The 19,081-nt window shown below is 43.5% G+C and overlaps 1 long non-coding RNA gene across 2 annotated transcripts; it reads left to right on the top strand.

Moving 5' to 3' along the window:
* Window positions 1–408: 408 nt before the first annotated feature.
* LOC146890398 (uncharacterized) lies at window positions 409–18,841 on the top strand. 2 transcript variants are annotated; one of them, XR_015735870.1, is made up of 5 exons: window positions 409–620; window positions 1,885–2,019; window positions 7,955–8,551; window positions 9,434–9,522; window positions 18,630–18,841. It is a non-coding gene; the product is annotated as an uncharacterized LOC146890398 (long non-coding RNA). The 2 variants fall into 2 exon arrangements; XR_014998802.2 differs by lacking the exons at window positions 409–620; window positions 1,885–2,019 and having other exon boundaries at window positions 4,803–8,551.
* Window positions 18,842–19,081: the final 240 nt, after the last annotated feature.

Below are 19,081 nucleotides of genomic sequence, written 5' to 3'. Positions count from 1 at the left end.
TGGCCTCCGTGGGTAGCTGGACCTCTTCGCCACCTGGTGACCGGCTCAGCTTCCCTCAGCACACCACGTTGAGTAGCTCGGTGGCTACGGCACCCCTGCTCCCATCTAAGGGTCCTCTGCAAGACACCCGTCTCGCACGCCCTCCATAGGCTCAGTTACATCTGGGATGCATTGCCCCTTAGTTGTCAACCCAGTTATTGTGATCAAGTGACTGTTGCTAATCTCTACATTTATTGTTTAGGTAAGTAGAGGTTGCGGTTCATCAATATGCAGGGCCCCAGCACTCGCAGCGCCAAGTAACTTAAGTCATCGCTGAAAATTTCAGGGTGTGCGTAATTACAGGGCACGCGGAATTTTCACTCGATCCTAATTCCACATCTTTTCTCCGACCCGGGGGCAGCAGGAGGAGGGAACCCGAGGAATCTCCACCCTCTAAGGAGTCGAAGGCCTGCTCGTTTCGAGCAATGGAACTTCACTGGCGGTGACTTCGTGCGCGCTTCCTGTCCTCGACCCAAGCCTGAGATGGATCTGGGCACAATCCTAAACTCCCAAGCTGCAAAAGCCAACGCTCAGCGTTCTCTCTGCGATGCTTCTGGAACCCTCCCCTGAAATCTGCCGCAGTGAGGAGGGGATTCCCCACTCGGCGGGTCCTCGTGGGAGGGGGAGGGGTTTTGGAGGCGGGTTGTCCCACGCTCTCCACGCGCGGTGGGCTTCTAGTTCTACTCAGACGTGTCCAGTTCCATGCCCTGGGGTTGGAGCGAGAGTGTGCTGTGCTTGGGTGCGGTAAAGCGCCGGTGCTGGCGCTTCTTAAGTAGCTATTGTTTTCTAATTAAGAGGATCTAAACCCAGAGACTAGAAGACTAGGGAGCCGCCTCAAGGAATGGGCGGTCTCCTTCAACCAAGGCTGGTTTGGGCTTCCTCCAGCTTCTGGGCTCTGGGAGTGGCCTTGGACTGGGCGGGGAGGAGGCGAGGTGGGGGCGCTCTGAACCTGGCAGGGAAAGGGTTAGCTGGGAATATTCCCGGAGGCTGTGGAATGAGACTCTGGAGGCTGATCCTCAAGTCTGAGGAGCAATACTTTCTCAGGCCATTTGCAGGGAATTTCTTTCTCTGCTTCAGGAGTAACTCCAGTTAGCCAGACGTCCATCTTGTTGGAGATGGTCTGGCTTTTTAAGTAAAGAATTTTGAAGTCAGCTCCTCACTTGCGAGATTAGGGTGTCCGTGCTAGATCAAACTGTAACAGAGGCGTGAACTGGGGCCACAGAATGGAGTGGCAGCTAACAGTTTTTCATTTTTGGCCCTGGTCACTTCTCATAGAAGTTTCTTCTCTTGCTTTCCTCTTTCCTTAAGAGCTGCACAGCGTTTTCAGCAAGGGGAAAATTAAACACAAATGTCAGTTCAATCCCGACAGCCTTTCTTTCTATTATCCCATTCTGAACCTCCCCTTAGCAGGCCCAAGCCACTTTTAAGCCCATGACTGCCTTATCATACATGAAGATCTTTGACTACACTGATACACTCCAGCGCCGCCTCTCACAGGGCTACTGGACATGGTTTTAGACTCTTTGGGCTTCAAATGTTAACTTAACCTTTTCTGGATTGTGATTGTTTTCAGTTAAAACAAGGCAAAAGGGATCAGAGGGCGGGCAGTCAGGTCCCCTGGGTGGGCCCAAGCCCCTTGGAAGTCTCAGGATGAGTATGCATTAAGGGCCCACCCCTTAGAGGGTTGGTCCAGGCCCAGTCTAAACATTTGTCAGGTGTCTGTTCTCCAAAACACAGCTGAGAATTTCAGCTTCGAAGGATTGTTGCTGTAAAGGCTAAATAAAACTAGGCAGAGAAAGTACTGGTGAAAGTACAGAGAAAGCAATGTCTCGGTGGCCTTCCTAGGACGTTCCACTCACAGCTAAGACACTGAGACTTCAACAAGGCCAATGGCCCACTCAGCAGCAGATTCTTCGTGAGGGGACATGAAGATGAGCCTGTATCAACTCACTGGCAGCCAGGATGCCTGTTTGGAAGGCGGTAAGTCAGTGTTCTGTGAATTCTAGGAAGGGTTTGGTGGTGGTGGTTTTGTTTGCTTTGGGTTTTGATTTGATTTAGAGTCTCTCTCTCTCTCTCTTTTTTTTTTTTTTAGACTAGGTCTCTCTATGTATCTGTGTAGACCAAGATGTCCTCTAAGTTTGCCTCTGAGGTCTGCCTGCCTCTGCTTTACCGAGTGCTGGAACTAAAGGGGTGCACGACCATGCCTGACTTGTTCTAATTTTTAAAGATTGTTTTTATTTGTTTATTTATTTATTTACTCATTTTGTGAATGTCTGTGGGGAGGCGTGTTCAGGGTTCCCGAGGAGGGCAGAGGCGTGTGTTATTGTACTTATAAGACTTATAGGTGGTTGTGAGCCACCCAGTGTGGATACTGGGAAATGAGCGTAGGTCCTCTGTAAGGGCAGTAATGGCTCTTAGTCATTGAGCCAATTTCCAGCTTTTTTTTTTTTTTTGGTAAGGTTTTGCCATGAATCTCAAACTGGGCTTCAACTCACTATTTCGCTCAGGCTAGCCTCTGATTTGCAGTCCTTTTGGAGTTGAATGTGTATGCTACCATGCCTATCCCTAGCTTCCACAATTTTTGCACATAGAAAATGGAGGTCTTTCTAGGAACAATAGCTAACATTTATTGAGCAATTATTATACCCCAGGCATTTTGACATGTGCTTTGTGCTCAGCAACTCATTTATTTCACACAATAATCTTAACATCAATGCTACTGGTCTCTTTCTCATTTAAAAAATAATTATTTTTAATTGTGCGTGTTAGTGTGTGCGTGTAAGTGCAGGTGTCTACAGAGACCAGAGGTGTCAGGTACCCTGGAGCTGGAGTTATATGTGTTGTGAGCCATCCGATGTGGATGCTGGGAACAGAAGATGATTCTTCTGGAAGAGCCTGCACGCTGACTGTAACCACTGAACCACCTCTCCGGCTCGTTCTCTTTCTTTAGACCATGACTATATAAAGTGTTAAATACATATTGAAAAGTAGAGAAGATGCCATCCATCATCCAGTACCAACCATTATCATCTCGGGGCCAAATTTGTTTTTCTGCTGCTTCCATCTCCTCTTGCTTCATTTTAAGTCAAATCTCAGATATCATATTAATTATCTATATTAGATGTGAAAAGATATTTTAAAAACTAGCAATACCATGTTGTCATCATATTTAAACACATTTGTAATAATTCCATATAGTAGCAAATATCTAATCAATGTTCAAATACACCCTGGATTCTTATAAATGATGCTTTTTAATTGTTTTTGTTAGATCAAAAATAATTTTTTTTCCGAGACAGGGTTTCTCTCTGTAACAGCCCTTGCTGTCCTGGAATTCACTCTGTAGACCAGGCTGGCCTCGACCTCCCAGAGATCCACCTGCCTCTGCTTCCTGAGTGCTGGGATTAAAGGCATGCCCCACCACTGCCTAGCTGATCGAGATATTTATTTTATTTTATTTTTTTAAATATTTTTTATGGTTTATTTAACTTTATTTTATGTGCATTGGTGTGAAGGTGTCAGATCCCCCGGAACCGGATTTTCAAACAGTTGTGAACTGCCATGTGGGTGCTGGGAATTGAACCCCGGGTCCTCTGGAAGAGCAGTCAGTGCTCTTAACTGCTGAGTCATCTCTCCAGCCCCGATTGAGATATTCTTTAAAGTTATTCTGACATCTCTCACCCTCCCTTCCTCCCTTCACTTTTAAAAAAAGTCACCCCTTTTTCTCCTGCACTTTGTTGACGTGAGTCATTGGTCCTGACATTCATTTTTAAAATGAAGAAATCAAGGGTCAGAGAGGTTAGAAAAATTTAGAAATGAATAGAAAAAGAATTTGGTTCCAGCTACTTCTAACTCTAGCGGCTCTACTGTATAGGCTTTATTATATTCCCTATAAGTCAAAGGATGTAAAAACAAGGCACAGGGGAACCTAGTCACCCCTGCGGGCTTCAGCGCAAGCATGGCCCACCTGAGCAACCGTATTTAACAAATAACCACAGAACACCATGTACTTAAAACCCAACTAGGGTTTGAAACCAGAAGGAACATTGAAGACAGTCACTCTGCATGATGAGGTGATTTCTGCATGTCCTTGTGTCTGTAACGTGAGCAGATTTTTATGTCCAACAACTATTTAATGAGATAAAAAGATTTCTCAAAGAAACCCAGTTCATTTTTCTTTGTCTTCTTTATCTGCTCCACAGTCTCTGTTCTCCTTCGCTCTACAAGGCAGGCTAAAGAGCAAATACCTCTTTCAAGGAGTTATTTTAAAATACCAGTCAAATTAACAATTTGGTAGTTTGATATGTGATATCTGGCTTTTGTTATGGTAGTTTTGAAACCCCACGTTACCCTAGCAACTGAATACATTTTTTTTCCCTTTAAAAATTTTTTTAGCTGTCTGGAGGAGAAAAAAAGAAAAGGAAAACTTCTGGACAGAATTTTCCCATAATAGCTGCCATTAACTGCCGTGACTTCTATTGGAGAGGCCAGCGCGGATGTCTCCTGCTGTCACCTGTCATTCACTGATCTAGCAGATGTTTTGTTTGATAAGACTAATTTGAGCTTTATAAAACATTTATTTTTTTTCACCTTCAAGGAGCAAATACCAGTCAGGGTGGGATTCAATGGTGACCACCAGATACCACCCAAGGGCCCCAACCTGCCAGAGGAGATGCTGGGCAAGAAAAAAACACTGAAGCAAATCTAAAGGCTTTGTTCACAAAAAAAAAAAAAAAAAAAAAAAAAAGGGAAGGGACAAAAAGAAAGAAAGAGGAGGGATGGGTAAAGAGCATTAGCTCAGTCTCTGGGGACTTAACAAGGGGAAGAAAGGCAGTTGAAGAGGCAAGAGTCTACTGGGGAGTCAACTGGAAATGCCTGGTGGGTAAGCCGGTCCCAAAGAGGGCAGGCAGTGCACCTAGAACACAGAGAGGAGGTGTAGCTGGCTTCCTTTTGGGCCACCAACCTGCTCCCAAATACAGACATGGAAGCGTAATATTAGTTAAGGATACTGGGCCTTAGCGATGCTTGTCCCACTCACTCTTATAAATTATTTTAACCTGTTTCTCTTGGCCTTCATTCTGTATGCCCTACCCCCTGTGTCTGACTGCCTGGTGGCTGCCTGGCTGCCTGGCCCTCAGTGTCTCCCTCTTTCCCTCCTTCTCTCTCTCTCTCTCTCTCTCTCTCTCTCTCTCTCTCTCTTTTTCTCTCTCCTAGAGTCCTCCAATTTATTCTCTCTGCCCACTGCCCCCACCTATCCTTCTTCTGCCTAGCTATTGGCTGGTCAGCTTTTTGTTAGACCAATCAGGTGCCTTAGGCAGGCAAGGTAAAACAGCAACACATCCTTACATAATTAAACAAATGCAGCATAAGCAAAACCACATCTTTCCATAGTTAAACAAATGCAGGATAACCAAATACAACACACATCTCCATAGTTAAAGTAATATTCCATAACTTAAACAAATGTAACACATCTTTACATAGTTAAAATAATATTCCATAGCAAGAAGGTGTGATTCGTTTTACATTTAGTTTGTATTTTGAATGAGCTGGGTATCAGCATTTCAAGCAAAGTAGGGAAGAATCAAGATGGGAAAAGCGAATGTTAGGTCTTCTCCAGTCCCTAGACGGCAATAACCACTTGCATCTGAGTAAGATGCCCCCACCCACAATGTCATGACCCCAGGGCAGGCGGCTCCAGGTTCCACACTTTAAAACCACAGGTTGGTTTGATAAAATTGTGAGCATATCAGTCCTTTTCCTGGAGTAAAGAGAAGGTAGAGCGTTAAGGCCTTGAGCTGTGCTGTGCACGAAGAAGAAATCAGGAAGTGTTGGGTGGTTTGTGCCTCTCAGTATGGTGCCCCTTTTATGGGTCTCTTGGGGATTGATTACTTGGTCAATTGATTATTGGGGATTGATATATGTTTGTAGTCGAGACAGGGGAATAAAAAAAGTCATCTGTTACAATATTTTGGCTGAACAAAGTTTGAAAGAAAATGGTTCCACTGTTCAGGACTTTATTTTGGATTACCCTATCTCGATATCATGTTTTGATCTGAGGAATCTTTTTTTTTAAAAAAAATATTTATTTATTTATTATGTATACAATACTCTGTCTGTGTGTATGCCTGCAGGCCAGAAGAGGGCACCAGACCTCATTACAGGTGGTTGTGAACCACCATGTGGTTGCTGGGAATTGAACTCAGGACCTTTGGAAGAGCAGGCAATGCTCTTAACCTCTGAGCCATCTCTCCAGCCCCTCATTTTTTTTTTTGAGCTAGAGAACTAATGTACTAAGAGAGGGAGGGAGGGAAGAAGTGGAGGAGAATGGTGACATTTTTGCAGAAAATAAATTTTTTTTGTAATAAACTCATCCTGAACAATATATATATTTGAAATATATATTTGAAATACATGCAAATTCTCTTCTAAGGAAAAAAGCCATAATCAATTTTAAATATTAATTAGAACTTTTTCCTTTAATTTGCTTTTTTTTTTTTGAGACAGAGTCTTACTATATACCTCTGGTTGGTCAGGGACTTTTTTTTTTTAATTTATGTTTAGTTGTAAGTGTTTAAGTGTTTACTTATGTGAATGTATGTGTACCCCATGTGTGATTGACACCTTCCAAGGCTGGATGAGGGTGTCAGATACGCTGGAACTGGAGGTATAGCAGCTGTGAGCCAGCGTGCAGGTGTCCTCTGCAAGAGCAGCCAATGCTCTCAACTGCTGAACCGTCTCTCCAGCCTCTAGAACTTCTCATATAGACCAGGTTGGCTTCAAATTCACAGAAATCTTCTTCCTCTGCCTCGAAGCTGCTAGGATTACAGATGTAAATACCTATGACTTAACTCCTTCAAGAATTGCCAAGAGCCTTCTGATTCCCATCTACACGATGCTGACTCGATCTGTTCTTCCTACCTGTGCAATCATGAAATGATCACATTGAACCGTAACACCAGATCCCAAACAGGAGAAGAATGAGTCTCTAGAGGAAACACTTGAGAAACCACTGGAGCCAGGCAGTGGTGCGCACATCTTTAATCCCAGCACTTGGGAGGCGGAGGCAGAGGCAGAGGCAGATGGATCTCTGTGAGTTCGAGACCAGTCTGATCTATAGAGTGAGTTCCAGGACAGCCACACTTATGCAGAAAAACCCTATCTCGAAAAAAGAAAAAGGAAAAAAAAAGAGAGAGAAAGAGAGAGAGAAAGAAAAATTGGATATTGAGAAGACAAAAAAGAAATATCTATAAAGAAAACCTAAATAGTATTGATTGACTTGAGAGAAAAGCTGAGGAAATTGGAACGAAATATTATTCAGAATTGCTTCGGTATCAGTAACAACAAACATCCATGTATTCGTGACCAGAACTGGAGAAATATGTGGTAGATACAGTTATATTTTATAGTCCTTGTCACTTGCATGCCTTTTCTTTTTTCTTTCTTTTTTTAAAATTCATGTACATTGGTGTTTTGCGTGTATGTATGTCTGTGTGAGGGTGTCAGGTTTCTTGGAACTGAATTTCAGACAGGTGTGAGCTGCCATGTGGGTGCTCATCCTTGAGAAGAGCAGTCAGGGCTCTTAACCACTGGGCCATCTCTCCAGCCCATCCGTTACTTCTTTTTCTCTTTCTTCCTTCTTCCTTCTTCCCTCTCTCCCTCCCTTCCCTTCTCTTCCTCCTTTTTATTTGTTTTTTGAGACAGAGTCTGACTGTGTAGCCCTGGCTGTCCTGGAACTCACTAGGTTGACCTGGCCGACCTAGAACTCACAGAGATCCACCTGCCTCTGGCTCCTAAGTGCTGGGATTAAGAATTTGTACTGCCACAGCCAGCAACTTCATAACCTTTAAGTAATTTCAAATGTCCAATTGTAAGAATCATACAAGGAAGAACTTTGGTTTTTTTTCTTGACCAGATTCATCACGTTTTAACACTTGGCAGCATTTGCTTTTCTGCTTCCTCGGAAGGTTCAGACTTACGAAGAAGATGATGGGTTTGCTTGAGAGCAACAACGTTCAACCTATTGATGAGGATACAAATAGAAAACTCAGCAACGTCGGGATTCAGGGAAGATACTACTCACCAACATTCAAATTTTAAGCAAAAATCCAAACAGCACTTACTCGGCTGAGGACAGGGACTTTTGGGGAAACTTCCGGAAGACAAAAGTCTAAACCCAATAAAAAGACAGGGTCTGTGAATGGTGGTTTTTTTATGTCCCATCCGTTTTTGTGATGATACATCTCATCCGTGGCAGGCAAGCACCGTATCACTGAACTCCACGATTTCTTATTTCGCGATGGAGAGATGCTTTTGAACAGGTCGATGTCATGGCTTCTATTAATTACGCGTCTCATTGCTGTGGCAAATACCCTGGCCAAAGACAACTTAAGGAAGACAGAGTTTGTTTCAGCTCACAGTTCAGGGTAGAGGTCAGCGTGATGAGGACGTCATGGCAACAGGAGCCAGCGCAGCCCTTTATATCACACCGGCAGCCAGGAAGCAGAGAACGGTGAGTGCTAATGCCCAGCTTATGTTCTCCCTAAGTCTAGGATCCCAGCCCATAGAATGGTGCTGCCCACACTCAAGGTGGGTCCTTCCATCTCACTTAATGTAACCCAGATAATACCTCCCAGGCATGCCTGGAGTTTATCTCCTAGGTGATCCTAGTCCTGTCTCTTAGGTGACGCTAGATTCTGTCAAGTTGACAGTAGCAACCGTCACCCTAGGTTCTCTCCTGCTTCGCCTTGATTGTCTACTTGACACAGTCTGAGAGCAGAGCCTGGATTGATGCATTCGTAAGTGTTTGCCCAGGTTTAGCGGGGAAAGGACATAAACTCCATCCTCCTGCTAAAGGACAGGTCATACTGTTTCAGTCACTTTTAGAACATACGGTCTACAATGATATGTATAAACATTGAATGGGGCAGTTGGCATCTGGATTATGGTTTACTGTTTCTGGTACTTGTAAAGTCTTCTCTTATGTGTGAGGTATAAAGTGGGATTTTATCTCTTTTCTAGGCTTTTTTTTTTTTACTAGGAATTCTTTTCCATTAATTTCTTCGAAGTATAAGACTTACAGTATTCTTTTGAATTTATTTTATATGATTATTTAAATTTATTTATTTTTATGTATATGAACGTTTTGTCTACATGCATGTCTGTGTACTACATGCATGCCTCGTGCCTGAGGAGTTCCGAAGAAGACATCAGATCCCCTGGAACTGGAGTTACAGACAGTTGTGAGCAGCCCTCTGGGTACTGGCCATCAACCTGGGTCCTCTGGAAGAGCAGCCAATCATCTCAACCACTGAAACATCTTCCCAGCCCCTGATTTGCCATACTTTAATTGATGCCATGCTCTCATACAATTTTCTAAATTTCTTATGATCAGGTGAATGGCAGGAAGCCTGGATTTCCAGAGCATCCGTCACTGGGCAACTGCACTGCCATGGAGGATGCTGTCCCTCGCATCTCATTAAGGTAAAATGTGTCGCTGGGGATGCAGCTCAGTGGTAGAACACTTGTCAACACATGCAAAGCTCTAGGTTCATTCCCTGGCGCTGAGAAAGGAAGGTAGACTTGACAGGTGATTTCAATGGATACTTTTATAGTGAAAAATAGTAGTTTTGTCCCTTCGGCAGCATCTCTGTGTTCTGTGTTCTCTTCAGCAGAACTGAGACAGTGCAGAGTTTAGTGTGACCACACCACAAGGACGACATGCCAATCTGCACAGCAGTCCATATAGAAAAGAAAAGAAAAGAAAAAATCAGATCCAGGGCCACAATGTGCATTTTAAAATGAACTTCCCTCCTGTCCATAGCTTGGATGTTTGGAATACTGGAAACCTGCTTGCGTCTTTGAAAGAAACCTTAATCCTTTCCTACGCTCTCAAAGGTCTTTTTCCTTTTTTATTTTTTAAAGTATAAGATGAGAATGAGGAAATGTTGTGATGTTTGTTTAACAAGTGAAAACCCCATGTTTAAGTTCTTTAACACCCTGGTCCTATTTCACTGTGTCACAGGGGCTAGCTTCCCAGCTGTAAATTACCTGAGAAACCTCTTAGACTTGGAGCTGTTGACAGTGTTTGAACTTCTGTACGTGTACTTCTTTCTTCTGGGGCTGAGGACACACCCGCTGTGACAGCTCAGGACGTTCACCCAGAGCCCGTGAAATCCGTGATGTGTGTTTAGAGCTCTCAGTGGTTCACCAAACCACTCTAGCATCCAGTTTCTGTGCTACTCTCCATAGTTCGGGCTTCTTGCAATCCTCTCCAAATCCTTTTCAGCAGGACAGCAACAGAATGTTTCTCTTAAGAGGCAAGCAGTTGGGTCTGTTTGGACAGCCTATCAGTTAAGATGGCAGAAAAGACATTGACTATATAGCGAGGATGGTTTCCAGGGAAAGACATTTGGGGAGGTGAACACGTATCACTTTAAAGCAGTAGATTTTAGGGGCTGTGTCTCAGTCAGTAGAACATTAAGTGAGAAGCATAAGCTCAGAGCTAACCTAAGTTTCCGTGTCTAGAGAGCGTTCGCGATGGAAATACGTGTTAGTGATGGTTAATTTAGCTACATGTGCTAAAGTAATTAGAAACTAAGATAACTAACATTGATTTGAAGTTTAGAGAAGGGCTTAGTTCACGACTGGCCAGGCACCTCCATGCCCATCAGGGATCTAAGTGTTTCTTTCCTGGATGCCTTACCCACTTTTATGTGGTATGTAGGTTCATAGGTCAAAATGCTTAAATTACAGCTACCGGTTCTACTTTCTAGTCAGCAAGGAAAACATGTGTTCTTCCCACTTAAGGGCGTCTCTAGAAGCATAATTCAAAGCATGGGCTAATGCCTCACACTCTGGACTCTACCTCTCTAGCTGTAGTAGGTTGCCGGAAACCTTTCTTCTTGACCGTGTCTCTAGTTAGAAACTCTGTGACCGGGTGCCACAGTTAGAGAGTTTGCGTCTCCTCTAAATTCTCGCATGAGAATTAGCTCAGTCCTCAGTGCTGCAGTGTTGGCAGGTGGGTCCTGGCGGTGTTTAGCTACTACAGGTTTAGCCCCGGCAAATGGACTATGGCTGTGAAAAGAACCTGTCCCTTCTGCTTTTCTGATGCCTAAGAAAGAGCACCCCCCTGGTGACCAGAGCCTCCACGGCGTCATCTGTGGAGCAGAGACTGTGTCCTTAGCAGACATCAACCTGCTGCCTTTGGCTTGGACTTTCCAGCCTACAAAACTGAAAGACAGATAGAGCTTTTTATCTTTATAAATCATCGAAGCGTAGGCAGTCTGCTACGGTAGTGCAAATGAATGCTAAGAAACTGATAGCATTCCTTAACACCAAATAAATTTTCCTTTGGAAAAGGATGGGTGGTCTAAAAACAAAGTGTGTGGTAAGACATATTTAGAGTACGTTTGGCACTTTGGCAGTTTATGATAAGAGTTTTTAATTGAAAAAGGTTTGTATTGAATATAAGGAGTAAAATAAACTAATCTTCAGGATTGGTTTTATATTACTCCTGCAAAGAAAAGGGGAACATGAAAGAAGCATGCTCCAAATTTCTATTGTCTATTTATCTACATGTACATGCATACAATATCTCTGTTTATCTATCCATCTGTCTGTCTATCTATCTATCTATCTATCTATCTATCTATCTATCTATCATCTATCTATTTACCTATCTGTCTACATGCACATGCATACATAATTTCTATCTATCTATTTACATGCACATACACACATAATTTCTATTGTCTATCGACATATACGTACATTCTTATCTTTAATAGTTAGGATCAACATTTCTCTCTTCTACAGCAGTGTATAACTCAGTAACATTGCTTACCTTGTATGCAGGAGCCCTGGGTTTAAACCTCAGTACTAAAAAAAAATAAAATAAAATAAAGAAAGAAAATCAGGACTGGAGAGATGACTCAGCAGGTTAAGAGTACTGGCTGGTCTTCCAAAGGACCTGGATTCAATTCATAGCACCCACATGTACATAAAAAAAAAATTACCTCTTAAAGGATAATATATAAGTTCTGTGTACCCTTAACACTGGTTCATTTGATTTTTTTTTTTTTTTTTTGCCTGCATGTATGTCTGTGTGAGAGTGTCAGATCCACTGGAACTGGAGTTACAGGCAGTTGTGAACTGCCAAGTGGGTGCCAGGAATTGAACCTGTGTCCTCTGAAAGAGGAGCCAACACTTTTACTCCTGAGCCATTTCTCCATCCCCAAAATTTGTTTATTTACTTAGCTATTTACCTATCTATTTATTCATTCATTTTTGATGGTTTTTGAGACTGGGTTTCTCTGTATAGGCCTGACCAACCTGGAACTAGGTTGTAGACCAGGCTGACCGCGAACTCAGAGATTCTCCAGCCCCTGTCTCCTGAGTACCGGGATTAAAGGTGTGCACCACCACAGTTCATTTGATATTTTCAGCATCTGAGTTTCTTCGAGTATAGATTAGAGATGATTGGGGCTGGGGAGATGTCTCAATGGTTAAGTCGTCTTTCGGAGGACTGGCATTGGTCTCCAGCATCTAGGCTCCAGGGGGTCCAGGGACCTCCTCTGTCTTCACAGGCATCTGCACTAACATGGGCACACACACATTCCACCCCCACCCCCATATACAGATACACACACAAATTTTTTTTTAACACAGATGATAAGATGAAAATAATTTGTCCTAACCAGTTAAGAGCCTTCCTCAAGGTGAAACTCAAGTATAAAACTCCCTGTGAGATGTTTTGGAACCTATGTGTTATAGCATGATATCAGATATTTTAATTATGCCTTTGCTGCCATTTTTATTATTATTAATGTGAGTGTAGAGGCCATGTCTCATTGCGGCATGAATTCTAATTGGTCTTAATAATAAAAGCCCGGAGTCAGATATTAGGTGATGAAAGCTGAAAAAGATCAGAGAAGCAGAGCAGCCAGCCACTAGGTCTTACCTCCATGAAATCCTCAGACGAAATGGGGTATCCTGTGTCTACAAGTCCTCAGACTGAATGTCTTGAGCGTCTGTTTCCTCCTGCCTTATATTCCTCTCTCTGCCCAGACAAATCCCTTTCCGTCTCTATCTCCCTAGCGCTAGGATTAAAGATGTGAGCCATCACTGCTTGGCTCTGTTTTTATTTTAGACTCTGTAACCCAGGGTGGCCTTGAACTCACAGAGATCCATCCATCTGCCTCTGTCTCCGAGGCACTGTTTAATACTGTTGGGATTAAAGGTGTATGCCGCCCCTTTTTGGCCTCTATGGCTAACCAGTGTGGCTAGCTCTGCACTCTGATCTTCAGGCAAGCTTTATTCGTTACAGCACAAACAAAATATCACCGCATCTCATGGCGTACTATTGTATCTCCAATGATGAGTAAGATGCTTGGCATCTAATAGACTAGAAATAAATGATTGGTGATCAAAACAAAATTAGGGAAAAAAATCTGAACCTGATACGTGCTCATGAGAACAGACGAGATTGGATGGTTATCCAGCAACCTCATGCACCCCACGAGAAACCTTAGTCACAGAGCCCATACATAACTGACCTAAATGTCGGAATGGCAGTTTGCAGTACAGCGGGAGTGGTGAAAGCGTGGTCATCTTCAGAGCCACGAGAGAAACACCAGCACCCCAGAGAGAATGTCCTTCTCTTTCTAGTTACCTTGCGGAAACTATGTTGCAATCTAATCACACCGCCTCTTGTCAGAATCCCAAGGAACAGCACATTTCCTTGCGGTACTCAGATTTTGTTCTATTAACTACTGTTTCCAAATAGGAGGCTAAGCAGTAGGGACTCAGAGCCTTTTGTCATGCTAACATTTTGGTTCTAATGGTCTCAATTATGAAAACTGGTTCTGTCGATGGAACTACAATTACTTGCAATCATTTCTTTAAAAATTCTCATAATACCGTTACATAATTTTTTTTTTTTTTTGTGGCCAAGAGCTGTTTATTCTGTTTAAGTATTTCATGGGAAATCTACTTGAACGTGCACCTCAGTCAAGTTAGCAATGTTCTGACACACACACACACACACACACACACACACAAGGATTACATTTACATATGAATGTGACTTTGATGGACGGGATCTGAAGATCAACAGCCCTCAGGAAACTGGCACAGTGAGCAGTCAGCTGGTTTAGGGATGTGGCTCAGTGGTTGAGTGCTTGCCTAGCATGGGCAAAGCCCAGGATTCAATTCCCCAGCCCCACAAATAGGACAGCATGAAGTAAGCAAGTTTCCGTGTTAGAAATTATTAGATTTCCCTACTTCCGGGCACACGAAATATTTCTTTTTCACTCATAAGTTCATGGGTCATTGTTGTGGTTTAAATACACAAAGACCCCATAGACCCACACGTTTGATCTTTGGTCCCCAACTCGAGGCACTGTTTGGAAGGTTGTAAAAGCTTCAGAAGGTGGGGCATTCTATGGGAAGTGAGTTGTAATAGGGCTTTGAGGTTTTATCGCCTGGCCCTACTCTTGCCTGCTCTCTGCTTCCTGACTGTACAGGCAGTGTGACTTTAGGTTCCTGTTGCCTGCCGTGATCCCCTGGTCAGTGGATTTAATCCTCTCAAATTATTAGCCAAAATAAACCTTTTCCCCTTTAAGTTGCTTCTTATCATGTATTTGACCACAGCAACAAACAAGTAACTAAAACAGAAAATTAGTGCCTTAAGTGGGGACATCGCCGCGATAAACCTGACCACATGGTTTGTAGGCCTTTGGACCCAGTTTTCAGAAAGAATGTGGGATAATCTGAAACTTTGAGCTAGAAGAGCCTGGAAATTCTATAAGCCTAGCTTAGTGGTCTGTTTGTGGGGGTTTGGAAGGTTAGGGTGCTTAGAGAAACAAGAACAGCAGTATCCCAACTGTGGAGTTTCAGAAGGCATAAGGACCCTGTTGGGAATGGGGAAAGAAGCCGTTCACGTCACAGTCTGTCAAAGAATCTGCCTACAGTCTGCCACTGTCTGGAAAACTTGAGTGAGGCTGAATTTAAAAAAATAGTGGACCTCTTTCAAAACAGGATAGAATTTAGGCTGTGTCATGATTAGGGCTCAGTGCTCTTATCCAGGTCTGCAGTGAGGGAAAAACCAGCAAGTAAAGTATAAAGACACAGAAACCTTCGGTTTGGAGAAGAAAGGAATGAGTTCAAAGTTGCAGACACGGTGAGTGTGAAAGCAGCTACATTTGCTAAAAGAATTATCAGCCTCACTGAGGAGAAGCCAAGCCTGCCTGCAGAAGTATTTCCCCAGGGTGAGCCTTGAGGTGACAGCAGAACTTGGTAGCACTGTCCACACGGCCCTCTTTGTGCAAGAATGCAAAGCGCAAGAGTGAGGGGGACACGGAGTTTTGCGTCAAGGTTCCATACAGCTTTTAAGTCCGAGCAATGTGTGGCAAGGTCGGTCAAGCAGTGTACGGCAGGGTCAGCATCTCCTGCAAAGAGGCTCTGAGAGGCCGCTGCATAGAGCGGAAGCCTAAGTTACTATGGAGAGTCCAGGATGTTGGAGATGGCAGGACCAGGAGGTGTCTGCAGAGGAAAGCATAGGTACAGAATGGATTTGGCCAAGACAGACTATGTATGCCAAAGGCAGCTGAACTGGAGAGATGGAGTTGTTGAAGCCTAGATGGTTCCATCAGGAGTTCCCGGCGTTGGATATAGAGCTATAGAGTTTGGTGTTTGCCCAACTGGTTAACTTGGTCCAGTCTTTTCTTGTGTCCTTCCATACTGTATTCTTCCCTTTTAGAATGGGAGTGATTGCTCGGTCCCATTAATTGCATATTAGAAGACTATGATTTTTTTAAAATAAATTTTACAGGGGCTAGCAGCTAAGAGACTGCCTTGAGTCTCGGAAAAGACTTTAGACTCTTAACAGCGCTGGGACTATTAAAGACAGTGGGGACTTTTGAAGTTAGAATAAATGCATTTTTCACTACGAGATGATTGTTAGCCTATGGCAGGCAGAGATAGAATATTCTGGTTTGAATATGAAATGTACTGCATGGGATCATGTGTTTGAACGCTTGATTCTCAGCTGATGACAGTGTTTTGGAAGCGTGTGGAACATTTAGGAGACAGAGCCTCATTGGAGGACTTTGGTTACTGGGGGGTGGGGCTTGAGCAGCTTTCCAGCCCAACCCACTTCCTGTCTGTTCTGTGTTTGAGGGACTGAGTGCTCTCAAACTGCACATTGAAGTTGGAGTACTTCCTCCCTTATGTTGCTTTCTGTCAGCAAAAAGGAAAATATCCGTACTTGCTGTGGAAATTCTTTCAGCCAATAGTCTTAAGATATCCGTCCACTTTGGCATGGTCTCATGTACTCTCAAGGCAGACTAAAAGCGAACGCGGTTCTCGTGGCTGCTGGATACCGTTCCAGTTCCAGGACTGTGGATCGCTACTTTTTCTGTGAGTTTATCCCCAGATAAATAAACCTTTGTTATACTCCATTCTGGGCTATTGTGGGACTCTTTTGTATGCCAACATGTACTGGCTAGTTTCATGTTAATTTGATACAAACCAGAGTCATTTGGGAAGCGGAAATTGAGAAAATGCCGTCACCAGATTGGCCTGTGGGAAAGCTTGCAGTGCATTTTCTAGATGGGTGATCGATATGGGCAGTGCCATCACGACTCTAGGTGCTTTAAGAAAGCGGGTTGAGCAAGCTGAGAAGAGCAAGCCAGTAAAGCAGCACCCCTCCACGGCTCCCGCATCAGCTCCTGCCCCTAGGTTTGAATTCCTGCCTTGTTTGAATTCCTGACCTGACTTCCCTCAGTGATGGACTTTGAATGTGGTACTATAATTTACCTTTTCCTTTTCCTCTGATTCTGGTCATGGTGTTCTATCACAGAAATGGAAATCTTTTTTAAAAGATTTATTTATTTATTAAGTGCACAGTGTTCTCATAACTGCATGTATAACTGCATGTCATTAGACCTCATTACAGATGCTTGAGAGCCACCATGTGGGTGCTGGGAATTGAACTCGGGACTCCGGGGAAGAACAGTCAGTGCTCTTAACCTCTGAGCCATCTCTCCAGCCCCAGAAATAGAAATCTTAACACAAAAATTGCTACCAGGTCCTATGTGTTTTTTTGAGGACTATGGTAGCATCTGTACTTTGGACAGGAAGAACCGTTGAGTGCTCAGAGCTCCGTGGTCCGTTCTGTGGGATCTTGGAAGATAGCAGCACAGACTACGGAGGCCTGGCTTGGGAAGTTTCAGAGGGAAGCGTTCATGTAATATTTTTAATTAAGAACCACTAAAGTGGAACTTTGGCTTTTCTGGGACAATTGATGCTGGTCAACTGCAGCCGAAGAATTGGCCGTGATTGAAAAAGAGAACGGAATCATTGGGGAAAATAAAATCTTTGGGACATGTTTCCTCAGGGCATCACACAGAAGATGTGCTTCAGCCAGGGCTCAGGCTGTCTTGTGCTGGGAGCCAAACATGGTACTGTGCGAGAGTCTTCCAAGAGTTACTGGCTTTGCAGGCATGAAGGGGTCATGGAGAGCAGCTGAGATGTGGCACCCTGAGAGAATACGTGAAACTTTTGGTGAATATGCAGCCTCTGTTGAAGTAGAAGCTTTAAGATTAGAGAAGTTATAGATGGATGAACACCACAGACTCCTCTTTAGTTAGATAACTGTCGCACAGATAATAAAAAACCCAGAGACAGATATTGGGGTCCAAGCTGAAGATCAGTAAAGCAAAGTGGCTAACCATTGGCTCTTACCTCTACCTCAGACCAAAATGGGCGATCCTGCCTCCACGAATCCTCAGACTGAGATGTGTCTAAGACCTGTCTCCTCCCATTTTATATTCCTCTCTAGTGCTAGGATTAAAGGTGTGCACCACCACTGCCTGGCTTCTATAGTGAACTAGTGTGACTGCTTTGTAGTCTGATCTTCAGGCGAGCTTCATTTATTAAAACATAAATAATGTTACACCCTAGATAATCTCAAAGCATCACCCAGACCACCGCTGAGAACACACCTGTAATTGTTACCACGGCGAAAAATCTCCTGGTAATCACGTGTAATTTTTTTCAACTCTATGCTTGAATCCAAAGTTTTCCAAATATGGTACAGATAACATTGATGGCCCTGCAGATGATTTCAGATGACAGGGATGATATTTAATACCAATCATGTTTAGTGTGCAGCAGGAACAAAGTTAGGTCAAAAATCCTTACTTCACAGATACTATTATTTTTTAATATCACTATTGAATTTCAGGACATGGTACATAGGAGATGATTTTCTAATTTTGTAGGAAGGCAAAGAAGTTACATAAGAAGAAACAAGAATTGAGGCTGGGGCGATAGCTCAGCCCAAGGGTTTGCGATGCAAGCATTTGATCTTAAGAACCAAACCAGAAAAGGCTGGCATGGTGGCATGGGCTTGTGATGCCAGTGCTGAGGGTGCAGGAACGGGCAGTCAGGTCCCTGGGCCTCAGAGGCCAGCCAGCCTAACCTTCTCAGTGAGCTCCCCATCATATGAGAGACCCCGTCTCAGAAACACAAGGCAGACATACCAGAGGAATGATGCATGAGGTTGACTTTTCTCTCTCTGCACACAGACCTACACATGTGCACACGCACACACACAAAAGAAGAAGAAGGAAGGAGGAGGAGGAAGAGAAGAAGGAAGGAGAACAGGAAGGGATCAGCCATCCCCAGTCCTTCTACCAGCAACACTGGATGCCTGAAAGCAAGTAGAAATATTTGGAATAAAAATGATCTTAAGTGTAGAATTTTGTTTCCATCCAAAATGTTCAATAAAGAGCGAGAACAAAGCTTAGCCATGTTCAGAAGTTCAATAACTCAGAAAGTTTAACACCTATAAAGTCCAGACAAATTAAAATCTTTAATATAGCACACACTTGTTCCCAGCAGGGGTGGGATAATAAGCAAGACCAGGTCCCCGCCCCACCCCACCCCATCTGAAACAACTGAAAAAAAAAGTCACAAAATATCCCTTTTTGTGTGTATGTGTGCATGTGTGTGTGTAGATTATGGGGGTGTAGGAGCC

Source organism: Myodes glareolus, chromosome 21 (genome assembly GCF_982192425.1).
Source record: "Myodes glareolus chromosome 21, mMyoGla1.1, whole genome shotgun sequence".
Classification (NCBI taxonomy): domain Eukaryota; kingdom Metazoa; phylum Chordata; class Mammalia; order Rodentia; family Cricetidae; genus Myodes; species Myodes glareolus.
The sequence above is the reverse complement of the archived record's forward strand: the minus strand, read 5'-3'. Positions and strand labels throughout refer to the sequence as shown.